At 38.2% G+C, this 24447-nt stretch overlaps 3 long non-coding RNA genes across 4 annotated transcripts in view; 2 read left to right on the forward strand and 1 right to left on the reverse strand.

Moving 5' to 3' along the window:
* The window catches only part of LOC116658217, a 365338-nt gene that overhangs the window by 318024 nt on the left and 22867 nt on the right, over positions 1 to 24447 (forward strand). The gene's annotated exons all lie outside the window — the stretch shown is intronic.
* Positions 182 to 14702, reverse strand: LOC116658216. Of its 2 annotated transcripts, XR_004313459.1 has the most exons (4): positions 13210 to 14702; positions 9415 to 9985; positions 2263 to 2434; positions 182 to 1881 (listed from the first exon to the last, which is right to left on the reverse strand). It is a non-coding gene; the product is annotated as an uncharacterized LOC116658216 (long non-coding RNA). The 2 variants fall into 2 exon arrangements; XR_004313458.1 differs by having other exon boundaries at positions 182 to 2434.
* LOC116658219 lies at positions 3184 to 21803 on the forward strand. Its single transcript, XR_004313462.1, has 3 exons — positions 3184 to 3814; positions 11112 to 11118; positions 21791 to 21803. It is a non-coding gene; the product is annotated as an uncharacterized LOC116658219 (long non-coding RNA).

Genomic DNA, 24447 nt, shown 5'->3' on the forward strand with positions numbered 1-24447 from the left:
TTCACTTCTGCCAATTCAAAGTCTTGGACTCATGAGGTTACCCTTGAAGTTTGAAGCATAAATCCTTGCTTCCACTACTTCTGTAAATTTTATGTTTCAGCCAGCATTATTAACCTGACAAAGATGTTCCATAGCTTATATCCTTCATGCAGAAAGGAAAAGAAGCAAGTAAACAAAGTAGTCAGGAATTTTATTTTACTTTTAATTTTATTTTTAATATACAACCTGTCACTTTAGACAAAGCATGTTGACTTTCTTAGGCCTTAAGTTAGTTAAATTTTCCTAGTACAGTATCACTGTAGAGGTGTTTTGTTGTTTGCTTGTTTTTTAGAAAAACAAAAGTAGCACCTAGAATTAAGTTAGGGATCCTAGTCACAAGGTGAAAGGGGAAGAGGAAGGAGGGATTTCCTTTTGAATAGATGAGGCCTAGAAGTAGCATATGCCTTTGGCTGGGTCTCATTCACCTGACCACACTCAACCACAGGGGAGGCTGGGAAATGTAGTCCAGCTGTGTGTCCAAGAAAAAAATTAAGTGAGTTTGCCATGAACTAGCAATCTCAGCTGCAAATTTCAACTCCAGCCTCCAAGTCTTCCCGTGATAATTCCATTGGAAGGGCTATGAGGCATAAACATTAACATCAAGCATCCAAGTACCCACAGTAGAGGTAACAGTGAGGACTATGAGATTTCCCCCAAAGCCCAGCAGCCATGAAGAGTCCTGCTGAGTGTCTCCTGTCCACCATGCTCCACCGTACTTCCTGACTCGTAAGGCCATGCCTCTATAGGAATCACCAGTCACCAGGGTTGACATTTAAAAGATGGGACTCCTTGTGCACAGGAGTTATATTTCAAACAGCCAAAATTGAGTCTTCTCATTTTCTTTTTCTCCTGACTTGGCATTGATTTTCTTCATGCTTGAATGAGCTTTATAGTTCTGCCAAGGTGGAGGTTCATATTTGCAACATTTTTTTTTCCATTTCAAAAGAAAACGAAAGCTAAAAAAGTCTGATTAATTCTGAAGAGCCAGAAAAGGTTAGTTTTTTTTCCCACCCCCATATAATACAAAAATGGATGTGCTAATTTAGCTGAAATGTTATGAAATATGTACTATTGGGTTGGAACCAAGTATGGAAATTCCATGAACATTTCCCACTGTGATATCTCTTCAGAGACACCTGTTCACATCCTACCAAACAGATTTCTATTCCAATAATTAAAATGTAAATACATCCAACATCAGTAAAGGCAATTCAGCTACCAGCGTTGGGATGTCTTAGCTCTCTGAGCAAGGTTGATGCTTTACAGCAACATCACATATGATGAGCAATGGAGCAATATACTGTACGTTTATACATGAAAATTAGCCATAACTGTCAGGATTCTGTTATTGTTACCTTCAACTAAAAATTTCAGTCAACAGTTACAGTTTCACTATGGTTCAGATTTTCTCCCATGAACACTTCTCAACAGCCAAGTAGCCTTATGAACACTTTGACTCTTAATGAAATGATTAGTGGCAGGACAGTTGCAAGTGGGATGTCATACAACTCCTCGGAAGCCAGTTTCCCACAGCATCTCAAGTTCTTGGAATTCCGTTGATGATGTTCTCACACTATGCATGCTCAAAAATTCACTGACAACACACATCTGTGTTTACCCTTTTAATTATGACAATGTCCACAATAATTTTCATATTCCTAAAGGATTGAGTAATACCTTCAGAGTCTTAGAAGACAAACATGACTTATATTGGACCTTAAATCATCCTACCATCCATAAATAGGAAGAGTCTAAAACTGGAAATCTCTTACAAACCGGAAGCAGAAGATTATCTGAACTTCATTTTTCTGGCTCAAGGGCAAAATAATACAATGGAAGAATCTGCAGAGTCATAAAAGAGAAAACATAGGCCTAGGTATATGGGCTTTGGGCATTCTTTTTCTCACTCTCCATCTGCATTCCAAATCAATTCTATTTGAATTAGGGAATTTTTTCAATATTTAGTATATACTCTTGGGCATCTTGCCCCTTTTTTGGACAACAAAAAATACGCATGGAAGCAATCACAGGATGGGGGGTGATTATCTTTCTTTCTATGTTGTATACGGAGGGAAAAATGACTCTTGATTATCCTTTCTTAAAAGGGTCTTAGGGAAAAATATATAGGTATCATATCATAAAGTAAATTTCCTATAACTGTGGGGTATAATCAGAATCAAGAGCCAGAAAGCACTTGAAATTACACATATTCAGTATACTTACCATCACTCCACATCCCATTCTCTTCGTCAATGTTGTTAAGTGATCACATAAGCCTTTACCACTGAGCCCAGATATGAGTGAAGAATTGTTCTCAAGATAAAGCAATTGACAGTTGATCTAAGTTGCAACTGAATGTAAAAAATCTATTTGCCATTCCTGACATAGAAGATCCCTGGGTGAGAATCAGAGGAAAAGAAGAGTTAAGGTTATGATCTTGGAAACTTCTCCGTAGATTCAAGTGGTCATATCTACAATAGAAGCTACCATTTCCGCCCTGAGGTTAGTTTCTTCTGTTTTGACTTCGTCTCAAAAAGCTTTGATGGCTTTCTGGCAGGCACATCTGTGATAATCACATGAAAAGTCAAGAGCATGATAGAGACATAAGCTTAAGTTTCATTGTCTGTAGTGCACCCTTTTCTCTCTGTTGAAGTCTCCCCAGTTATCAAGCTATGGGATATACAGGCCATCAAAGGCAATAACCTCATCAGAACAGCCTGGGCCACAGTGGGGCTCATGATGGGGTTTCCAGGGGCAAGAATTCAGGGCTGTTTTCTCTCTTCTGGGTCTTTGAAAAGTAAAATCCCTGCTGGCCCATAGCTTTTTGGTTAGCTGGTTACCCACTGTAAATTAATTCTGAGTCTTAGACAGAAACAGCACATACACAGAACCACATGGCCAGCAGCTTTTGTGCTAACTTCAGACCTGTCTTATCTTTTTTACTCTTATTTGCCCTGATACCCTTACTAAGTTATTTTTCATTTTTAAAAACCATATTATGTTATTTTTAGACATCTAAATCTCTTTTGTAACAAAGAACGACGTACAAATGAATTAATATAGCGATACATCAAAATTACCACCACTAGCCTTATATTTCACAGCCTATAAATCTACCACAGAAGGTTAATATCTTCTGAAAATTGTTTAATTGTTTTGGTATTATGTCTGTTAGCCAAAGAGGTCTGTTTTCCAAGGTATCCAAGAGAAATATGTGAAAGGCATGCTAACATAACTAAGAATAACACCACTGATACTATCAGTCTTAGGGTTTATTCCCTGGTACAATGTCCTTCATTTGCACCTGTAAGATATTGTTGGGTCTTTTTTCGACATGGAGAAGCTAAAGCTATCAAAGGTATTCACGGTTTAACCAATGTCTCAGGAAACACCAGAGGTGCAAGAAGCTGTAAGAAATTGGTTCACGTCTTCACGGGTTAATCTTCCCTTAAGAGAAGACATTATTCCCTCTCTTTATTTATATCTGTGATATCTTGCTTTTGACTTGACCAGGCTGATGAAAATAATGTCTCTTAGGTAACTGATAGACTGTGAAATTAAGTTCAAGAAATCAAATCACTTGAAGGAGCAATCCTTATCCTTGAAATCCACCCTGCCATCACAGACACAAAGAGATCTGACTTTGAACTCATCCATCAGTTTTGTTTCCTCTATTTGTTTTTGCAGTTGGTGGAAGAAACGTGGTTTTGAGATTGGCAGGGAAAAGTTCAAGTGAAAACAAAGCTTTCTTGCAGGCATTTTTGCTGGCAATAGTGTCCTCTCCTCCTTTGAGTCCTCAGTGCATTCCTTAGTTCTGCAAATATTTTCCTTTTGAAGTCTTCTCACCAAAACTGTCAGTAGGATTTATGACAAGTGCAACTTGTTGGAGACAAGAACAGTTTCTTTATTCTGCACCTGCCAAATATATTGCTTTTTTTTTTATCTGGGCATTTGTAACCACTGATGGTTCTAACTTTGATGCTGAAATGAACTAGGTTCCATGTTAAAGGAAGAGACCTATTGTCTTGTTGACAGAGGTGGCTCCTTATCATCTCACAAAATAAAATTTAACAGGCCTATTTTTTGTGCACACTATTTATCTGTCAGATGTTTGGTCACTATGTGTTAGGCTTTTTGTTCTGAGTCATACAAAAATAATATGAAGTTATTATTGTCATCATTATTAAATAGCTTCAAAAACAATGTCAGAGTAATTAAAAAGTAATTAAACAGGTGACTGAAAACCACACAGAAAATTAGAATTTAAATCCAAGAAAATCTTAATTCAAAATCAGCATTCTATACAGTTGCCCTCTCACTATAAATGCTCTCTGAATGTGTTTCACTCAGGCTTTAACTTTTCAAAATACAAAGTTTATACTAATCACAGTTTGCAGATCTCTGGATCAGAGTCACTTTATAGTGTTTACATTCCTTCCCCTTTGAAGGAGAACTGAAAATGCCAAAACTCATGGAGCTTTACCCAGGATTGTACTTGGTTTTGTCAGTTTTGCAGGGAGCTGCATTTGGGCTCTTACGTCATCTGAAGTGTTCAAATTCAGTGCTGTAATTCAGGAACCAGTGAAAATAAATCGGCAAGTCTTACAGCAGGACTTGCATGCATTGTTTTTCAAAACACAAAGAAAAATCATTCCTTAATATGATTGGCATATTAATGAGATTAGGCACTTTACTTAGACTTAAGTGATTCTAAGCATTTTCTTTTTAATATTTTGTGGAATTTTTAGAGATATTTGAGATAATTTCACCTTCCATGGTTGATTTTAATTTAAATAACATCTGTCATGTCTACCTCCATTTTTCTTATACTCCATTTTCCTGTTGTTCCATTTTTTAATATACCTTATTAATCCAAAGGAATGATATGGAGCTTATATAAAAATGTCTATCAACTAGAATCAACACTTGCCCAATGTAGTTTTCTTTTTAATTTTCATCGAGCATCCTGGATCTTGGATACACTCACAGGATAATAAAGAGGTCTATATGCTATTTTAGAAATATTTTATTTCTGCTAATTTTTCTAACCCTTTTCCAGGCATATATATACAGCAAACATGTAAGTCAAATTTTCTGAATTCTGAGTATTGTCATCTTTCAGCCCATATTGTAATTGTTCATTCATTTAATTAAGAGCTATTTTTGAGTGCCTTTTGTGTCTGCCAGTATATACCATAACAGGCACTGAGACTATGGCAGTGAAATAGATAAAGTCATTCAGGTCACCTGGAAATCACAGGGCAGGGAGGAACAGAGGGAACCTGAAATCACCAATGTGGTCAGGATTACCAAAGGGGAAAGATGGCATTTTTTGAACCAAGGACAGAGGGCTTAATTTAGCCTGGAGGATTGGAGGATCAGCAGCATCTTCCCTGAGGAAGTGACATTTGTGCTGAGAAATAAAGGAATTGGCCAGTTGGGAAATGGCTGGGGAGGGACAGTCAGGCTTTCTAGGCAACTTGAACCACTTTTGTGAGGGACTGTAAGGTGAGAAAAGAGGCAGCATCTTTCCTTGTCTGGAGTTCATTGCCAATACTCTGGACATACTTTAGAAGTTCTTTTCACCAATGTCAAAAACACACTTTAAGGAAAAACTTTTGCTTCTGTATTTCCCACTTCCTATATTTTGGTGATTTTTTAACTCTTGACTAAGAATGGGGATAAAAAGCCAGAAGAGGTTCCTGCAGTATTAGCAAGAAGGTATTTCAGGGGAATTTTAAGAGAAGAGGAATCATGTATTCTTTACTAAATGCATTGTGATAAGTCCTCCTTTTAATTTAATACATAATATAACATAATATAACTCTATGAGGTCAGTAGTGTTCCTGTTTTTATAGAGGAGGAAACCAAGGCTTGGGGAGGGTGAGTTACTCATTCTGTGTGAAGTAGAGCCGGAATTCAGAACCAGGTATCTCTGACTCAGAAGCCCCTCTTTAATGCCCCCACACATAGCAAAGGCACAGAAGTGGCTTAAGAAGAGCATGTTTGTGAACAGGGATAGTTCAGTTTCATTGAAGATGAGGAAAGCACACAGAAGGTAAAGCGGGAAGGTGAAACATGATAAAAGAAGTGTACAAACAGATGCAGTGGAAGTCGTTGGCCATCCACTCAAAGCCAAGTTCCTTTCCGAATAGGTGTCTTCCTAACATCACCACCCCATGCTGAGGAATCTGACCATTCCTGGCAAAGAGGGCTTTGTATTTCTAAGGATAATTTCAACCCCCTTGTCAGTAATTGGTTAAGCAACATAGACCATAGCCAGTGAGCATTCGTCTTCCCTAGCCCACTGGGATGTTTTTAGCAAAGACATATGAGCCACCTCAATGGACATGTGACTCAAGTGGGGCACTGAGATGGCAGGAGGGAGTTTAGGATCATCTGAGAAAAATATTTATTGATTAAAAAAAAAAAAAAACTACTGGAAGATATATGAGGTCCAGAACTGCCATAATGATTTTACCACCAGCTTAGAGGAGAACCCCACTGAGGTGAAACGTCATAACTTTTAGTGGGAAACATAAAGTCAATGTCACAAGGTAGTTAAGACCTCCATTACTTGAATCATCTGGTCCTTCTAATCCTGGGTCTGGCATATACTAGCAGGTGGCCATGAACAAGTTACTTAACTTCTCTAAGCTGCTGTGGTCTCATCTGTTAAATGGGGATATTGTTAATACCACCTCATAGGGTTTTGGGGAGGAATAAATGGATATACATCTCCTAGCATATGACACACAATAAATGGTAGTTTTGTTATTATAACTTAAGCCACAGTGAAACCTTTATGTTTCTGACAAAGGAGGAAAAATTGGTGGCTGTATTTGAGTTTAAGGATTTTAACAAAGTATCAAATATTTAATAAAACAAGTCATGTTTCAGTATAGATTTTCTATATTTACTTTTATTTACTAAGACCCAGAGTCAGGGAATTAGTCATTTCCCAAGATTTGGGGCAAGGAAGAGAATCAGTGTGAAACTGATCATGATAATATGAAATTACTAACCCGCATCAACTGGAATTGATATACAGCTCAAGGTACTTCACAGCGCCTCTGACCAGGAGGAAAGGGGGCTTTCCATAAAATCAGATTAAGTAAGAACTTAGGCTTTAGCCCCTTTCTGATTCTGGAGAGCTGCTGTCAGTTCCATAAATCATCCAGGTCTGAAGCGATCAGACTAAAACTAACGTATGGAACAGTGTGGTTCTCTTCATCGTCAGCTGGGTCCAGGAGCAAGGTACTCAGCACCATGTGCAGAGACTGAAAGAGCAGGAGGAACACACTTCACAGACTCCTGCCGGCAGGGGAAGTTTGCATACTTATTCTCTGATTTAATGATTGAGATTCCTTCTGTCACAGAAAGACAGCTATTAGAGGAGAAGCGGCAAGCTACAAACATGTACTACTTTTAAATCTACTACGAATTTACCGACGGTTCTTCATCTTGGCCCTGAGGAATGGTTTGATAGCGATAAATCTACATATTCTCAAGTCTTCAGTGGGGATAATAGGATACTATAATAGGAACATTTTAAAAATTGTTTCTAATTTTCCTAGCATAATTTGTCATTTAATTTTTATGTCTCTAGTAGTGGCAGAAGTAAAAGCAGCAATCATGATTTTTATTACTAATTTTTAACAATAATTATCATAAAACCAGGGGTTAAACCTGTTTCTCCTTTAGGCTGGGATGCACAGGAGAGGTCGGTGCCCACTGGAGCCACAGGCCAACTCAAGGCGTTGGCAGATAAGACATACAGGTGGCAGATGTGGGGAGTATGAAATGTAGAAGAGAGAAGTCAGAAATAGAGAAAGCAAGGAAAGAAAGGTCAAGGTCAAGCAAGAAACACAATGAACTATATTCAGGTGTGAGTCAGGGATAGCGCAGCTTGCCAGCCCTCCATCTCTGCCCTAAACGAGCTGCCCATTCCATGAAAATCTGGGCTACCTGTTTTGTACTGATAAGTTCAATAAACTTTGCAGAGAGTGATCATTTTTTTTATCTTGCCAAATGCAATTCTAAATATATAATTATGTGTAGCCCCTGCCCCCTGGCCAGGGCCTAGCAATCTAAGGGGTTTCCTGAACCCACTGCTATTAGCATCAAGCTTTATGAACCTTTGGCTAATCCTCAGCCTGTTCTTGTTTACCTAGCAACAAAGTAGGGCATAACCAAGATGCTTAGCGAAACTTTTATCCGGTAGTATTGTAAAAACGAGCTGTACTCTGTGTGAGACAATCTCTACCTGCTCAGGACCTCCTGCCTAACAAGTCCTCATACTGTCTTTAAAGCAGTGATTTTCAGGGGGGGATTCTGTACCATATAAATCAGATTCAACTGGCTTGCTTATTAATATGCAGATTCCTGGATTCTAACATGCTGGGCATGGCACTTACTTGCCTGCACTTTTGACAAGCACTTCAATTAATATGTGAACAGAAGCTTTCTCTCAGTCCTCCTTCCACCCAACTGCTCTTGCCAGATTCGCTCTTAGGTGGCTGTCAACTCGTCTCTGCAGAGGTGTTCAAAATAATCACGATGTTCACAAATGCTCCCTTAAAGGAATGACTCCCCCCTCAAAGATATTTGCATTTTTGAAGTGGTCTCCAAGAAGATACAATGTCTTTCTTGATGAGAAAGAAATTAATTGTAGTATGAAAAGAAGCTAGTTTGTCAATGTGTGATATGGAAATGCTCAAATAATAAGATAATAATTATAACAGAATTATGAAACATTGATTTACTATGTGTCAAATTCATTGTAAGTATTATTGCTAATTCTTAGTACAAATCATGGAAGAAATACCCCATTTTCACTGAAGAAAGAACTGAGGGTCCATAGTGGTAAAATCTACCAAATGTACAGTCTTTGTTCTAAGACTGTACATTTGGTAGATGCCTAAGTCAGAATTTAAAGTTTCAGTTGTTTTGGTCATATGGTTCAGTCTCTTTCCATTTAGACCATACTTCTTTCTGAAAAAACAGCCTTCCGATACAAAGTACACGTTAGACACCATCCTTAGAGAATTCCTGTGACATCCATTTGGCTAAAGTTGCTGAGAACCCAAATTATTTTTATGAACGATTAAAGCATTTTACATGTTTCTAGACATTAATAACATTTCGCACTGCCAGGTTGGAAATGTGTCATTTTCATTACTATCCTGAGACTTTCTGCACCCAATTCTTTATTTCTGCTACTTTGGTTTCATTTCTGTCATCTTTCAAAGAGCCGCCTGTCTGAAATTATTTTTTAGGTCATTTGCATTATTATGAATTAACTCCAAAGAAAGGTTATAGGCTTTCAGAGATGTATAGAAAGTGTGGTGACTTATTTGTGTGATTTTAACTTACTGGCTAGAGAATAAACTCCCAGAGCTTATCAATTTGTTCTGTTGGTTTGACATTTAGTTGAAAGTTTTTGCCACTCTGTTTCTCAGGGAGCACAGTCTCTTTCCTACAGTCATCGCTCAGATATTTTTGGAGAAGACCTTCTACGTGCTAATTCTAAATGCATTTATCCACCTACTTTAGTTTTAGTTTGTTTTATTTCCTTTTTCCCCCAGCAAGGGCAGAAATCTAAAAATCAAACTGATTAGATGTGTTTTGGAACCTTAGACAGCAATTTGGTTAAGCTGAACATTACTTTACTTAGACGTGACTGGAAAGATTTGGAATCCTTCTGAACTGGCAAGTGTTCGTTAAGTAGCTATGTGGGGAGAGGCTGTCACTTTGCATGGAGTTAAGTCAAATCAGTGGATAATGATGCTCTTCCTTGGTACATTCATAACATTTGCTGCTTGTCCTCAGATACATTCCTCTTCACTCTCCTGTCCATTAGGGAAGAGCAGATGTTAAGCATTTTCCAGTCTGTCTGGCAGCCACCCTTTGGCTGTGTTTGGCCAACGGTAGATACAGACAGGACCTTGTAAGAGGTGAAGAAAGAAAAGAAGCCAGTTATTTTTAATCCCTTCTTCTTTGCCGCAGATAGGTTCTTGGGCATTGAATTCATACACTACACATTGCTAACTCCTAACCAGCCACATCTCCTATGATTCCAGCTTCTACCAAGTGACCCTGAACCTGTGGGCTCAGGGGACACCATCTCTCCGCTTTGTCTCTCCAACCTGGGAGTGGGAGTGGCTTCCTACTGTTGGAATCTCTTGTGTTACCTGTCTCTTGTTTGGTATGCTTGGATAGCCATCGCTTGTACAACTAAGGCCCTGAGTGTAGATATCTGAACTTGGTTTTATTTTTCTGGTTAAACCTTGACCTCTACACTTCTATGCACATAACATTCATTATAGCACTAATAACATGTTAAGGGTTATTTTAGTGCCTTGTAATGACAACCTGGAGGAGTATTGGGAAAAACTCCAACAAACCTAACTATTGTCATGATGTTGAACTATAATTAATTATTGAGTATTTGCTATCATGTATTTTTGAATAAGTAGAAGAAAATATATCTTGCTGAAAGGATTTTTCAATTGCCATTCTACCACATAGTAACCCTCTCTACTTAAAGGAACTCTTTTGGAAGAAAATAACAGTGGTTTGGGGGAGCTTTTTGTTTTTTATAGTGTTCAAGATTATTACTTCATCTAGTAAAAAAAAAATTTCATCCAGGTACGTTCCAGATTGTAATTTCCCATGAAAATCTCTTAAATTTCTAAACCAACACAAATATAGACACCTTTCAAAGGTTTTCATAGCATCAACTTTATAAGATTTAAACTAGTATATAAAAACTTATTCATCTTTATCAAAAAATATTAATAGTATAGTTTGTGTATTTGTACCAAGTGCAAGAGAGAATTACATTTACTTTTATACACATGATAGTTTAAATATAAGAAAGCTAACCAGAGATTTCCAGTTTGGCTGGACACTCCCCTCTCAGTCAGCCATGGGTACTCCTAGGGGAAACCATTCCTAGCCCTGGTCCCTAATTGTTACACAGACAAAACTGACTTTCTTTAAACCCTGTTTCCTTTTATTCCTGTTTGCACAAGTAAATCATATTTACAGCTTTCATGCAGATAGATGAGGTCATGTGTCTGAGTTGTGGCTAGTGGAATGTGGGAGAAAGTGATGTATGTCTCTTTTAGTCCTGATTCCTAGAAACTTCCTGGTATAGTCTCCACCTGTGCTTGATTTTCTTTCACTTTGCCAAAAGCAAGTGATTTGATTGAAGAATATGAGATTCTTAAAGGTGGCAAGCTGTGAGCTGGGTTCCTGAATGACTGTGTGGAGCAGAGTGGCCCATGTTTCCCAAAGACTGCCATGTATTGGACTGTGATGTGTGGAGAGTTTTGCTTTTACTGTGTTGTGTCACTGAAATTTCAAGGTTAGAGGAGCAAATGTTTACCTCGATTAGTACACAGATAAATTCAGCACTGACAGAACGAAGTTTCAGAAATATACTATTAATCTCTTTGTACTACTTTGGTCATCCTTTCCTCTCTTTTCCCTATAATTTTCCGAGGTTCATTTTAATATGGAAAAATGGGCTCTGTTGAAATATAAATTAACTAAGGCCTGCTGCCAAAGGTTTGTCTTATGTTGTGCCTTGAGGATTTAAGTTGTATTTTATTTTTCATAACTATAAAAAGAAACCTTTTGAGAGTGAAGCATTGGGAGCAAATAACAGGGACTTGCTCCACCTCCTTGCCAAGCTGGACATAAGACTTCCTTTGTGTTTATAGCAGTGGGGCCTTCCTAAATGTGCCATCAGTCTCCTCTAGGAGGGATAATCTGCTCTTTTGCAAGAGGAAAGGCATGAAGGAACTCTTTTCATGAGGATCTTAAAATAATCAAGGATTGGCAGGACAATGAGGACAGAATTAGGAAAAAGAAATAGGTGCAGGATATTTAATGATCTTCTAAGGCCAGGGGCATGCTAAAGCCAGTGCACCAAATGAACTGTGACCAACAGCTGGACGAAAGGACCTATCTCATACTTGTTCCCGTGCTTCCCTAATAGTTGACTAACCACTATGTGAGGACTTATCTCTGGTGTTCCAAGTCCACTATATATCAAGTGGGTCAGTGGGGGAGCAAATGAGCCAAGATTTTGAGAGTTGGAGTGATCTATGCCAGTTATTCTTGAAACTAAATCAAAAGACAGTGGATCCTCTATTGCTTGGCAATTTTGTGAAACTGTATCCTAGGCTTGGATGTGTTATATTTTTATTGATGTCTACTCTTAAGTTTTCTTAGCTTATCCCAAGTAAAATATGGAACCCAGAGCTCTAATAATGCAGTTCCCGCTGCTATCAAATGTTCTGTATGATGAGCGTAAATTCACCTTCTCTGTGTGTGGTTCCTTCTACTATGTCATCATGCTGACTTCAGAATGGCATCCTGGCACAGCAGAAAGGAAATCATCTTTGAAGTTAAAAAAAAAAAATCTCCATTTGGCTTTTGGGAAATGTACTTATCCTCTTTCGACTTCCCTCCTCTCTGGGCTACCTACATTATGGAAGTGTGACTAGGATGAAATAACATACGTGGACACACCTAGCGTGTTGCCTGGCACATAGCAGGCACTCTGTAAATCTATAGAAACTATGCAATGATATCTTCTAAAAAGAAATGGATCTTGGTGTTTCTGTATCCAGGGAGACCCGGGGGAACATCTGTTGTTCCTAATACAGGTGTAGCTCTGCTGTTTTTCTCATCTACTCAAGGATTTAACTGTCTTCTCTTCAGAGCTCCTGTAGGCCTGAAAGCTCCAGTAGTCGAGGAGGAGTGTAGGCCCTCATGTTCTCTGGTATTATGAGGGCTCCATGCTTCACACCTTGTCCTGAAACTAGCCCCCAAATGGCAGGGATTTAATTTTCCAAACTCTGATCCAGGAACAGCCATTCTCTCTTTGAATCTTTACAGTAACCTTAAGGAAAAGGTGTCTGATCTTGCTTTGTGTTGGTCTCAGCCTATCAACAGTGACGCGATGACTAGGAGGGTCTGGGGGCACTTACCTGGGCCCATACTCCCTGTAGTGAGTCCCCACAGATGGTTTCCTGATCGGACCAGAGCCAACCAGTGTTGTGGCTGGACTGGCCTTTGTGGTTCTTATTATCTTTGCAAGATGTACCTCAGCAACGAGCATCTGGGAACTTTCAGTAAACATGATTTATTACTCACAATTCTTGGATGGCACACAGCATGCCCGGGGCCACACAGGGAGGTCCTAGGTAGAGAGAGAGAGTGTGTGAACCTGGGTTTTGCCTTTGTTGGGTTCAAAGGTGAGGTGCCTAGGAATTTCATGGGCTTACTCTTTTATTGACAAATGTAAAATATAAGAGTGGGCACTAGGGCATGGGAAGGGAAAAACAGAGTCACTTAAGAGGTCGGTAGCCTAGGCTGCCTGGAGCTTTCTGAAAGGGGAACTTCACCAACGGGTGGCCTGGCTTTTGATCTAGTTGTGTAGCTGGCAATAGGTTTAGTCCAGACGGGTATCTTTACAGTGGATGCCTCGGCAATCGAAAGCTTGATGTCAGGCACTTATATCACAATCAGAGAAGTTTACTGTGGGGCACTTACTCTGCAAATCTTCATTTGATAGATGAAGAATCTGAGAATCAGAAAGTAACTTGACCAACTCCTTGGAGCAAGTCAGGGCTTTATTGGGAATTCACAATCAGGACTTCTTTCATCATATGACTTACATATCTGATGTAATTGTCTCATTTTTCCAAAATACTCTTCCTCTCTCCCAGAAAAGGCAAGCAGAAAGGGATAAATTTCTTTTCCTTCCTTCCTTCCCCTTTTCAGTCTTTATATTATTGGCAAAAAAAAAAAAAAAAAAAAAAAAAAAAACCCCAGAACATTATCTCTGTGTCTCTGGAATATTTGCAACTCTCTGACACACCCTGAAGACAGTGCTTATTTTCCTTATTCTGGTTCAAAATGTCATCCTCAGAGCTATTCACTACCACTGGGCATCATAGTTCCCCTGCCTCTATGAAGAATGACCTCTCATCACAGTTACCTTTATCCAGAAACATTACAGCAATTTCCACTTAGTACAGTAAGTTATGACCAAGAAAAATAAATAATAGTCTTTTAATCATCTGAATAACAGTTTGGCTGAATATAAGCATTTTATCCATTTCTCACAACTTTGGTGTTATTACTCAAAGGCCAGTACAGTTTTGAACATAAGGCTGTTGCATGTAAGATACTGGGTGAAAAGATACAAAAATGCATAAATCAAAATCTATGTTGATGAGGACAACGTGTATGTAATAATACAAGGCAGTGTATAAGTAGTTGTCAGAGGAGACGAATGAATAGTAAGGGAGAGATCAAGGTGTGATGAGGTGGTGGAGAGGTCCTCCTGGAGGAAGGGAACTCTGAAAGGTGATTAGGACTTGAAAGCAGAAGAGTGGTTAAGGAGACTGATCTAGACCTGAGAGAAGAGTGTATACAGAAGCACAGAGGAAAAGGATGTTCAAGGAATGCTATAGAAACTAAGAAACTAACCTCACCAGAGAGAGAATCAATTTGGGCAGAAAGGAGAAATTAGTTCTTAAGTCAGCAGAAGTTTGTACAATGTGGGATGTTAAAAAAAAAATGGAGTAGGAAAATTGGACTTTATCCAGGTGGGTGAGAAAACTCTGGGGATTTGAAATAAGGGACTATAATGAAAGGGTTGTTTAAGAAAGGCTAAAAGGCCAAAGGAAATAGATATCCGAGGAAGAATGATTTGTTAGGAATTATTTCAGTTTTCCAGGAGGAAATGTTGAGTATCTGAAAAAGCAAAAGGAATGGAAGAGGTTAAAAAACAAACAAGCAAAAACCCCAGCACAGTTGGACCTAAAACAGTAGGAAGAAACAACATTTGGAGTTAACGGTTGAAGAATTATGGTCATGGATGTGAACTGGGGCTCGCATCAGAATCTTCTGCAGGGCTTGTTGAAACACAGACACCTGGGTCCCAATGCAGAGTTCTTCCTCCTTATGATAGAGAGTCCCAGGGGCCAAGAAGACACGATGATTCCATAGGAAGCAGGATTGTGCATCTGACACTTAATGTCAGACACCACACTGTATATTTTGCATTTCCTGTGATGAGAGTAGATGTGTAGTAAAGTCAGGGGTACTGTATTCATACTCACTAAATCTCACATGTCATTTGAACATACAATACCGTAAACATGTTTCTTTTTCCAAACACCAGTTGCTGCACCTACACTCTCTTCCTGAGGTCGGAACAGCAATTTAACAATCAGTTGCTCAGGAGTGATATACTATGTATTTTCCAAAATTAACCAGAATGAGAACTCCTGGGGTACATAACTCAGCTTTCCCCTTCCAACATGTGCATAGTTTCCTTCATCTGCTATTATGCACTTTGGACCCGCAGTCATGCAAATGACACAAATGAACAGCTGCTTGCTGCAACCCAGATGGTCACATGTGGAAACAAAGATGGGATGGAGACATAGAATAGCCTAAGAAGTAGGTGGGAACTACTGAAATTCTACTTTTTTCTATTAATATCAAGTGAAAGGTTAATTATTTCCATGTGTGTCCACTTAATGGCGAGAGTTAATCTCAAAGGCACAGAAGAAGCTTTCAGCAAAATTCCACGATTGCTTATTCCAAAATAGGACAGGACGGTGATGGAGTGTGTGCTGGAGAGCATGATGGAAACAATCAAGAGGCTTTAGTAAAACTCTGCTTGCTTGGGATACATGGTCAAGTTTGTAGGAGTTTGCGAAGAGAGTAAAGAAAGAATATGCTCTGTCTTCTTTCTCAGTGTTGAACCCTGATAAAAACAACAAACAGTCTTTTGGTTCCTAGATGCTGTTCTTCTCTGAAATCCACAATCTTTGAAATTAAAATAGAAAATCCATTCCTCTGTGCGTAACATGAATCCTGTTTAACACGGGTTATCCAAAGATGTCATGTACACTTATAGTTTGTAGACATAGCAGTATTTACAATCTTTCTGAATTTTGCATAATCATGTTTTTACCTTTCTCTCTAAGAAGTCCTTCCACATGGCACATTATATATGTATAACGTCTTCATTTATAGTACCATGCTTAATCATCTTTCAGTAACTATGAAGAGAGAGACGTGTGGGTTTATTGCGGTGGGCACTATGGTTTTGTAACTTACAGGTTCACTTGCTGGAGAGCTATGAAGCTCATAAATGGCAGTTAAAATTCAAGAGCATGATATTTCATCATCTGCCCCTTCATTAATATAAAAATCAAGGTTGCTCTGTTGCCAAGCTCTGTATTTTTTTTACAGAAACATCTAGGGCCCAATTATTTTGTAAGTAGTTACATAAAATAAAAAGAATAGCATACTCCATTGTATGGTAGTGTTTAAAAATATGAGACACAGGAAATAAAAGAGGCCATATAATACTTCTATAGCAAAATAAACATTTGGCTCCATTTTTAGGAATCAAAAGAAAAATTTTTCAGTAAACTTTACTGAATAATTAAAGAAAACCATGAAAAATTGTTAAAAGGCCAAAAAAAAAAAAAAGGTAAGAACAAAATGATTTGCCTTGATTCTATTACATAAAAATATTTTAATTACATAAAAATATTTTAATTACATATTTTTATTATTATAAAAGTAAAGCATTATCATAGACAATTTGGAAAAGAGCCCAAAACATTAAGAATAAAATAAAAAGACAATCAGTGTTAACATCTTGCAGTATTTTCTCTTAGTCACTTCTTTACACACTATATATATATATATATATATATATATATATATACACACACACACACACACATAGTTACATATGTGTACTCAAGATATGCTCCTTTAATAAAATGTAGCATTATTAAAAAACCAGTATGGGGACTACTGGTTTATCTAATGATACAAGGCAGTAAAAACAGATGGTTGCACACAAGCAGGTGGTTGAATAAGATCTAATATAAGAGTTTGATCTTGTTCTCATAACTTTGTTCTTCTTGCCTGCTACCTTAATCAGCATAGGCCAGCTTTATTCCAGCATAAAAATTAACTCCCAAATCCCAATGTCTTAACACACCAAAGGGTTATTTTTCAATCACAGCATATCCACTATGGCACCACGTTTCTCTGTTCAGCATATTCAAGGACCCAGGTTGACACAGAGTCTGTAATCTTACAGCTGCACCCTGTGCAAGAGGCAGCTTTTGTCACAGTAGCAAGGGAAGAGGCTATGAAGAATCCTACTTGAGCTTCTTTTATCTCATCTCAGAGGTGATGACTCATTTCTGCCCACATTAGCCAGATCACTCATATTGCAGTGCCTAACTGCAAAGGGCAAAGGAACGTAAGGGAGCAGAGATACACGATGATCATTATTGTTTTTGCCACATCTACCAAATAGAAGACACCTTAAAGATTATCGGGTCCAGGGGTTTTCCACCTGTGCATTTCAGGAACGCTACTGCTCCCAGCATCTATTAGGACCTCCTGAAGGTGAAACATTATTACCCCCACCCTCCCATGTTAGCCAGAAAAGCTTTTCTTCAATATTTTCTCCATTTCAATGTTCCTTATAAGATTTTGTTTGAAGAAAGGATTCTGTAGCTTAAAAAAAAATTGGAATACTGCAAATGTGATCCAAATTTTTCATTTTAAAAGTAAGAAAAATCAAGACCCAAGGATAGAGAGCATCTAAGGAGATGCAGCTGGTTAGTGAAAGCCCTCGTACCAGAACCTTCCTAAAACGCCGTACACATTGACGTTACGCCCTAAGAGACTCCTCACTGTTGGGAAAACCTTTTCTCTAAGATGTTTGTCATGAGTATCTGGAAAAACTTCAGCCAGCAGTAATTGGAGATTAGAAAAATGAAAGGATAAATGAAAGAAGAAAAAAAATCAGGAGAGGCAGATAGAAAAAAAAAGTTGGCAAAGTGAACAAGTCAAATGAAAGAGCTAGAGAGGCACAGGAGGTGTGAAAAGGCTGTGAGCCCAGATGAGAGAGTCACTCAGTCTAGACTCCAGATGTGAGTCTGTGGCTTCAGTGAGTTCAGGGCTGGACTCTGCGAATACTTTCACCAGATGTCATGGCTGAGCTACAGACCCTTGGATAGGTGACAGAATTGGCTGTTGTTCTGTTCAGTGTTTTGCTTCTTAGTGTGTGACTGGTCACTCTGCTGACTGCTCTAGGTTACACCACCAGATAATGGGAGACATTCTTTTAATACTAAAGCTGCCTTTTGGCAAACCTCAAAGAAGTGAACCACAGTGCTGAAGTCCTGTTGAGTGTCCAAAGGCAGGTTGGTAGACCTCAGGCTAGTAAGTGTAGCTGCCTTCTCAAATGGAGATCAGTCTGACCCCAACAAAGGCAAAACAGTAGAGAGAAGAAACAGAGTTGAAGGAGAAGGAGAAGGAAGAAAGGCGGGGGGCGGGGGGGGAGGAAGAGGCTACTGCTTATTAGCAGCAGGATATTGGGTAAATTGCCATATCTTTCTGGGACTTCGTTTCCTCTGGGTGATTTCATTAAATGGTCTCCAAGTTCCATTTGAGCTTTGGCACCTCATAATCCTATGAAATGGCACTACAAAGGAAGGATAAACAAGAAAGCCATGTCCTTCCCAAGATTATATGGTAAAACATCAAAATATAAAAGTTCTGCTTTGTTAAATAAACAAGGTAAATACTTGTATTTGTTCTCTGCAGTTGAGCAACTTGTAGAATCTGGCAATGAGTTTAACACATGAGAACTAAGATTGAACAGCTCTAAGGATAAGGAATTGTTCTAGAGAAAGGAAAATGTGAAAGGGCCAGCCCAAGGCAATAATTCAAAAGTCAACAGAGTTTGTGTTTCTTAGTCTCAGAACTTAGTACTGCTGCATGGTATAGCCTAGGGATTTGTTGGCAAGGAAAATAGCTCAGTCTTCACCCCCATATAAAATATAATGGTGGATTCAGGCAGTTAAACATAGTTTAACGCAATAAGGATAATCAGAGGGGAAGATTTATACGCGATGAGAATGGGAGGTGCTGTAGAGGTGATAAGGAGGTACTCAATAAATTATTGCAAATTACAACATTCCAGTGCAGGAATTGGAAAGGGCAGCACAGGAGTCAAATTGTTGCCCAAGTTTCTGGCTTTGGAAATCCAATTCTGGACATACTGTTGGAAGCATATGTATACCCAGTAGGTGGATTTATAGACATATACCTGGAGTAAAGGAGAGAGATCTGGGCTGAAGATATATTTTCAAGTCAACACAAATATGATAAACAAATAATGCCCCCCACCCCACCCCACTTCTCTTTTCATTGTCCCATGTTGTCCTTCTGAAAAACTCCTTTTCTTCAATCCATGTTTCTATCACCCATAGATGACAACTCCTAAAGTAGCTGATACGGATTGTATTATAATAGTAGGGGGTTGGAAATGTTAAGAAAAACCTGAAATTCTTTTAGCACCCTAAGAAACAGCACCAGTGAATAAGTTTGTGAAATCTGACAAACAACTAAGGTTGAACCAAGTTGGCCATGCTATGCAGATAGCCGCAGGCTCCTAAGAAGATTTTTTTTCTATACATATATTATTTTCTGAAAAGAAAATGCTGGTGGATTAATAGGAGGCTTCAGACATATTTGCTGAAGTGAATATTTAAGATTTTTTTTCTGACATTTCTTTCTACTCCATAAATCAAATTAGCTACAAAACATCAGTGTAACACATCTGCCTATTCGTCTTTCTGTTTTTCATTTCAAATTAATATCAGATGAAACAATGCCTTTCAGAGCATTTTCCATATCAAAAACACACAATCACATGACAAAATTGTCATTTAAAGAGGTAAAAAAACAACTTTAACATAAAACTTACTGAAAAATTCAAAGGCTGCCAACTGGGCAGGAAATTAAGGTGAAGTCTCTGAGAAGTCTCTCTGCTCATCAATAGGAGGGAACAGCAGGAGGCTTGGCTGCAGTTCTCTAGATGTTTTCAGTGTGAAGTCCTTGTTTTAGTGAGACTATAAACTGTCCCAGTTATTATCTCCTTCCCTCCCACTGAATATAAAACTCCATCAAGCCTCTAGTCTAGAATTAAATTCTCATCCTAGCAGGGCTTTTGGGGGGGGTTGCTTTCTATGACCTCAGAACTTCGGGGACAACAATTTGTGATTTATAATCCATCCACCTTCATTTAGGCCCTCAGGTCTCTGTCCTTGGTGCTGGGTAAGCAGAGGCAGGAGAAAGCTCAGGCTTACAGCAAAAAAAATTTTTTTTCTCAAATAAGGGTAAACATGAGGGATGCAAGGCCCTCTGAACACTATTTAATTAATAAGTGATTATTCTTCATAGATCTGATATATAACCAGCACTCTTAAGTCAATTTCCCCAACTGCTCACAAGATAACACATTGAAGCTACAGCTGCTGTTTGTGCTTTAAAAAGCGTAAGATTTTGTTGTTAGAAAAGTGTAACATGTATCCTGGTTCTATCTTTAATACCTGTTTGAAATTGGACAAGTCATTATCAGTATGTTGAAATTCAACTCTCCCCTCTAAAAAAATGAAGAGCCAGATTTTTTTCCCTGTATCATATTGTTCATAGTTTTATTTCAGAAATTCTCACCTTTAATTCTAACCATAATTTGCGTGTCACTTAGATCGTGGATTGCATCTTGGTCACTTCTGTATTCCTAGGATTTATAACATTGCATGTTGTAGATATCCCATGAGGTTTTGTAAAAAGGAATTAAAAATATCCCTGCCTCACAAAGCTGTCGGACATATTAAAAGCAAGCATTACAGTTGCCTGAGCTGGAATGTGCACCTGTTTTCTCCTTCAAACACTCAGAAATACAGGATGTAACAAAATGATGCTCTTAGTATAACAAAGCTCAGAACAGCGGGAAAGAAACTTCTCATGCTGTTAAAATAAGTAAGAAAGTCAAAGCCAGAGTTTTGAACTTGGCTAATGCTAAGGAGGCCTAAGGGAATTAGATGAGAATATACACCAAACAGCTAACTGAAAGGGTTATAATGCCCATGTTGGAGAAAGTAAATGTGGCCTTGAATCCATGGAAAGGTGAAGACCTGTAATTGAAACCTCTATGTAAAGAGGAGACCCTGGAAGAGTTGCTCCCTCTATGGAAGCTAGACTGGGAAAAAGTCTACCTTAAGATAGTGGTGGAAAAAAGGACCTGAATTTGTACTACCAATTCAGGAGTCACAAATGATAAAGTAATGCATAAAAGTTGATCTTAAATTGAAAATATCCCAGATACCATAAGAGAAGAAAATAAAACTGGTCTATGAAGACATAACCCAGGGTGAATGAGGCTACCACAGAAAAACAGGTTTCATGGAAGATGAATTTTAAAAAAAAATCAGTCACCCAAGGAAATGGTTAGCCATAAAAAAGAGTCAGCAGAAGCAAATAGGAAAATTAGAACTTGTGATAATAGAATATCTGAACGAGTGACACAACAAGCATATCAAACATGATAACCAAAGAGACAAAAGAGAACATTAAAATGATAATAAAAATATGATTCCATGGGGAAAGTGGATTTGTGAAATATCCAAGTAGAAATATTAGCCATCGAAATAATCAACCTGCAGGTTAAACAGCAGGAAAAACACAGCTGCAGAGAGAATTAGAGAAATGGATGATAGATATGAGGAAATTATACGATTAATAATAATAAGTAGCAAAGAGAGATCAAAATATATAGATGACAAAATGAGAATGCTCAAAATACAAATGGAGGGTTTTCCAGAAAAGGAAGATGGAAAGAGTGTGGCTCTTTATTCAAAACAGGGTGTCTGAGATTTTTCTGGCATTGAAGAAAGTCATGAGTTCTCAGATTGAAGCAGCACACCAAGAAAGGTTAAAAAGCAATTCTGCATCTAAACATATGTGATGACACTGAAGGAACTGAAATCTTGCAAAATCTTAAAAGCAATCCAGCAGATGAGGCAGATTACTTACAATAAATAAAAATTAGCAAAGAAGTCAAAAGACAAAGAAATGAGATTTTTCAAAGAACTAAGAGAAAATAACTGTGAATTTGGAACTTCAACACCAGCCAAACTATTCCAAAAAGTAAAAGTGAGATAATAAGAATTTTAGGAAAAAAAATATTGGGAGAATTTACCATTCACAAACCATTGCTGTGAAAACTACAGAAGAGTGAACATCAGTAGAGAGGGATTCAACCCAAAGGAAGAAACAAAAGTTCAAGAATCAAAAATGATCATGAAGCAAAAGTGAACAAACAAACTGATGGGTAAAACTAAGGATGCATCAGTTCTAAGCAGCCATAGTAATTAAATAATTTTGGTGGTGTTTGGGAACAAGGTGGAAATAATACACAAATTAGTAATAACAAAATGGAAAGTTTAAAGTATTTTCATGTCCTTATTTTTGTGATAGTAGACAAACTGCTTAGCTTTATACATTATTGAATTAAGAATGCCATAAGAAACTAGAAATCAAATCAATAAATGTATAAATTATAACCCAGTATAAAAGAGTTAAAAGGAAAGAAGGAAGGAAGGAAGGGAGCGAGTGAGGGAGAGAGAGGAAAGAATTAAATTTGGTCAATCCAATAGAAGGCAGGAAAGGAGAAGAGTAAAGCAAAGAAAACCATAAGTTGCAGGGAAAAAAGGATTCCAAATATATAAGTAATCTCAATAAAAATGAACAGATTTAAATGGCTTATTTTTTTCCTCAGTGACCAGAGTGTAGAGTAAAATCTTATCTATGTGCTGCTTATGAGATACCTAAAAATGTACACAAAAGATTTGAAAATTTAAGGCTGAAAAATAGATCTGAGAGAATACTGTCAAAAAATAAAACTTGTTCAGCTATGTTAATAGCAGATAAATAGAATTCCCAGAAAAAGTTATTAAAGACAAAAGACTCATTAAGGACAAAGAGGATTAGATTATTATAACAATAGAAGGAAATGTTTGCAAGATTTACATAGCTATCTATGCTAAATTCTTCTGGCACTTAGCTTAATTTTAGTTACATAATTGTACATTATATAAACACATAGATTGACAGAATTATGGTAAGAAACTTAAAAATGCAAAGTTAAAAACGTTGACCAAACTCAGAAGAACCATACCACCAGGCAAATAAAGCTTTAAAATTCTTAGAAAAACATATTAAAGAGAAAAGTCAGAATATATAAAATTTGAACAGCAAAATTAATAAACTAGATTTAATAGGCATATATTGGACTGTGTAATCAACACTTAGAAACTATACAATCTTACCCACCACACAATGAACATTTTTCAGAGGGCGATGCTCTGTCGGAGTTCGGCAGCTGCTCTGGTTGGCTGAGTGGGCCCGTAGATGTGAGTTTTGGTGTATTTGTGGGAGAGGGTGAGCTACAAGCGTCCTTCTACTCTGCCGTCTTGCTTCTCTCCCTGAACATTTTTAAAATGACTATTAAATCACAAAAGACTCAAGAAATAACAAAAGATTATATGAGAGACCATGTTTTCCAATTTTAAAGCAATTGATATTCTGATACTCAATTATGAAAGATAGCCATAAAGTTACAAATTTGAAAATTTAGAAATTAATTTGCAAATAATCCTTGGGTCAAAGGAGTGGCGACAGAACGTGCAGAGTATTTAGAACTAAACAATAAAATACCACATAACAAAACTTTGTAATGCTGCTAAAATATTATTGGCATGTAAATTTATGGCTGACCTGTGTAGATTTATGTAAATGGGTTCCAGTGCCCTCTGGCTTCATGATGGAGTCGCAGCAGGGGATGACTGAGTTAGGAAATTGATGTTAGGAGATTATTCTCCTGGCATTCAGCCCGAGTGGTAGGCTGGCTGTGTCCCACAGCAGTTTACTGTTCCTCTCAGAGGAGGAGACTCTGCTTCAGTCTCTCTCCTTCTGGGTCCCAGGAAGTGCTCCCTCCCCTCATCTCTGTGGGCCTGGAGGTGCCTTACCCAGCTGCTCTTCGCCCTGGGTTACCTTGCTGTCTCTTGCGGTTTCCCTATCCCTGTATCTTTGTGAACAGCCTGTTGTAAATAAATCCTCCTCAAATTATACTGTTTTGAGAGTGCCATCTGTTTCCTGTTGGGACCATGACTGTATCAGTGATATAGATTTAATTTAAAAGACCTGTGCACTCTTCGAGAAAGGGAGAGAGTAAAGGGCAGAAATAGTGTCGCTTTTCTGATATGACTATAATCTGGACATTGGTCCCAACTGGACCTGGCAGATGCACCATTGCTACCCTTTCTTTCTCAGGGCACATTTATAGGTTCTTCCAAAGCTTCCCATCCCTGGATATCTCTTGCCAGTAGTTACCCTGGCCTGGTCACGGCATTGCTCCTGCTGGTCACTGTGTGGTCAGCTTTGACTCCCCCCTCAGATGCTGGGCTTCTGACAGGTGGACAACTGTGC

The sequence above is a fragment of the Camelus ferus genome, chromosome 20 (genome assembly GCF_009834535.1).
Source record: "Camelus ferus isolate YT-003-E chromosome 20, BCGSAC_Cfer_1.0, whole genome shotgun sequence".
Classification (NCBI taxonomy): domain Eukaryota; kingdom Metazoa; phylum Chordata; class Mammalia; order Artiodactyla; family Camelidae; genus Camelus; species Camelus ferus.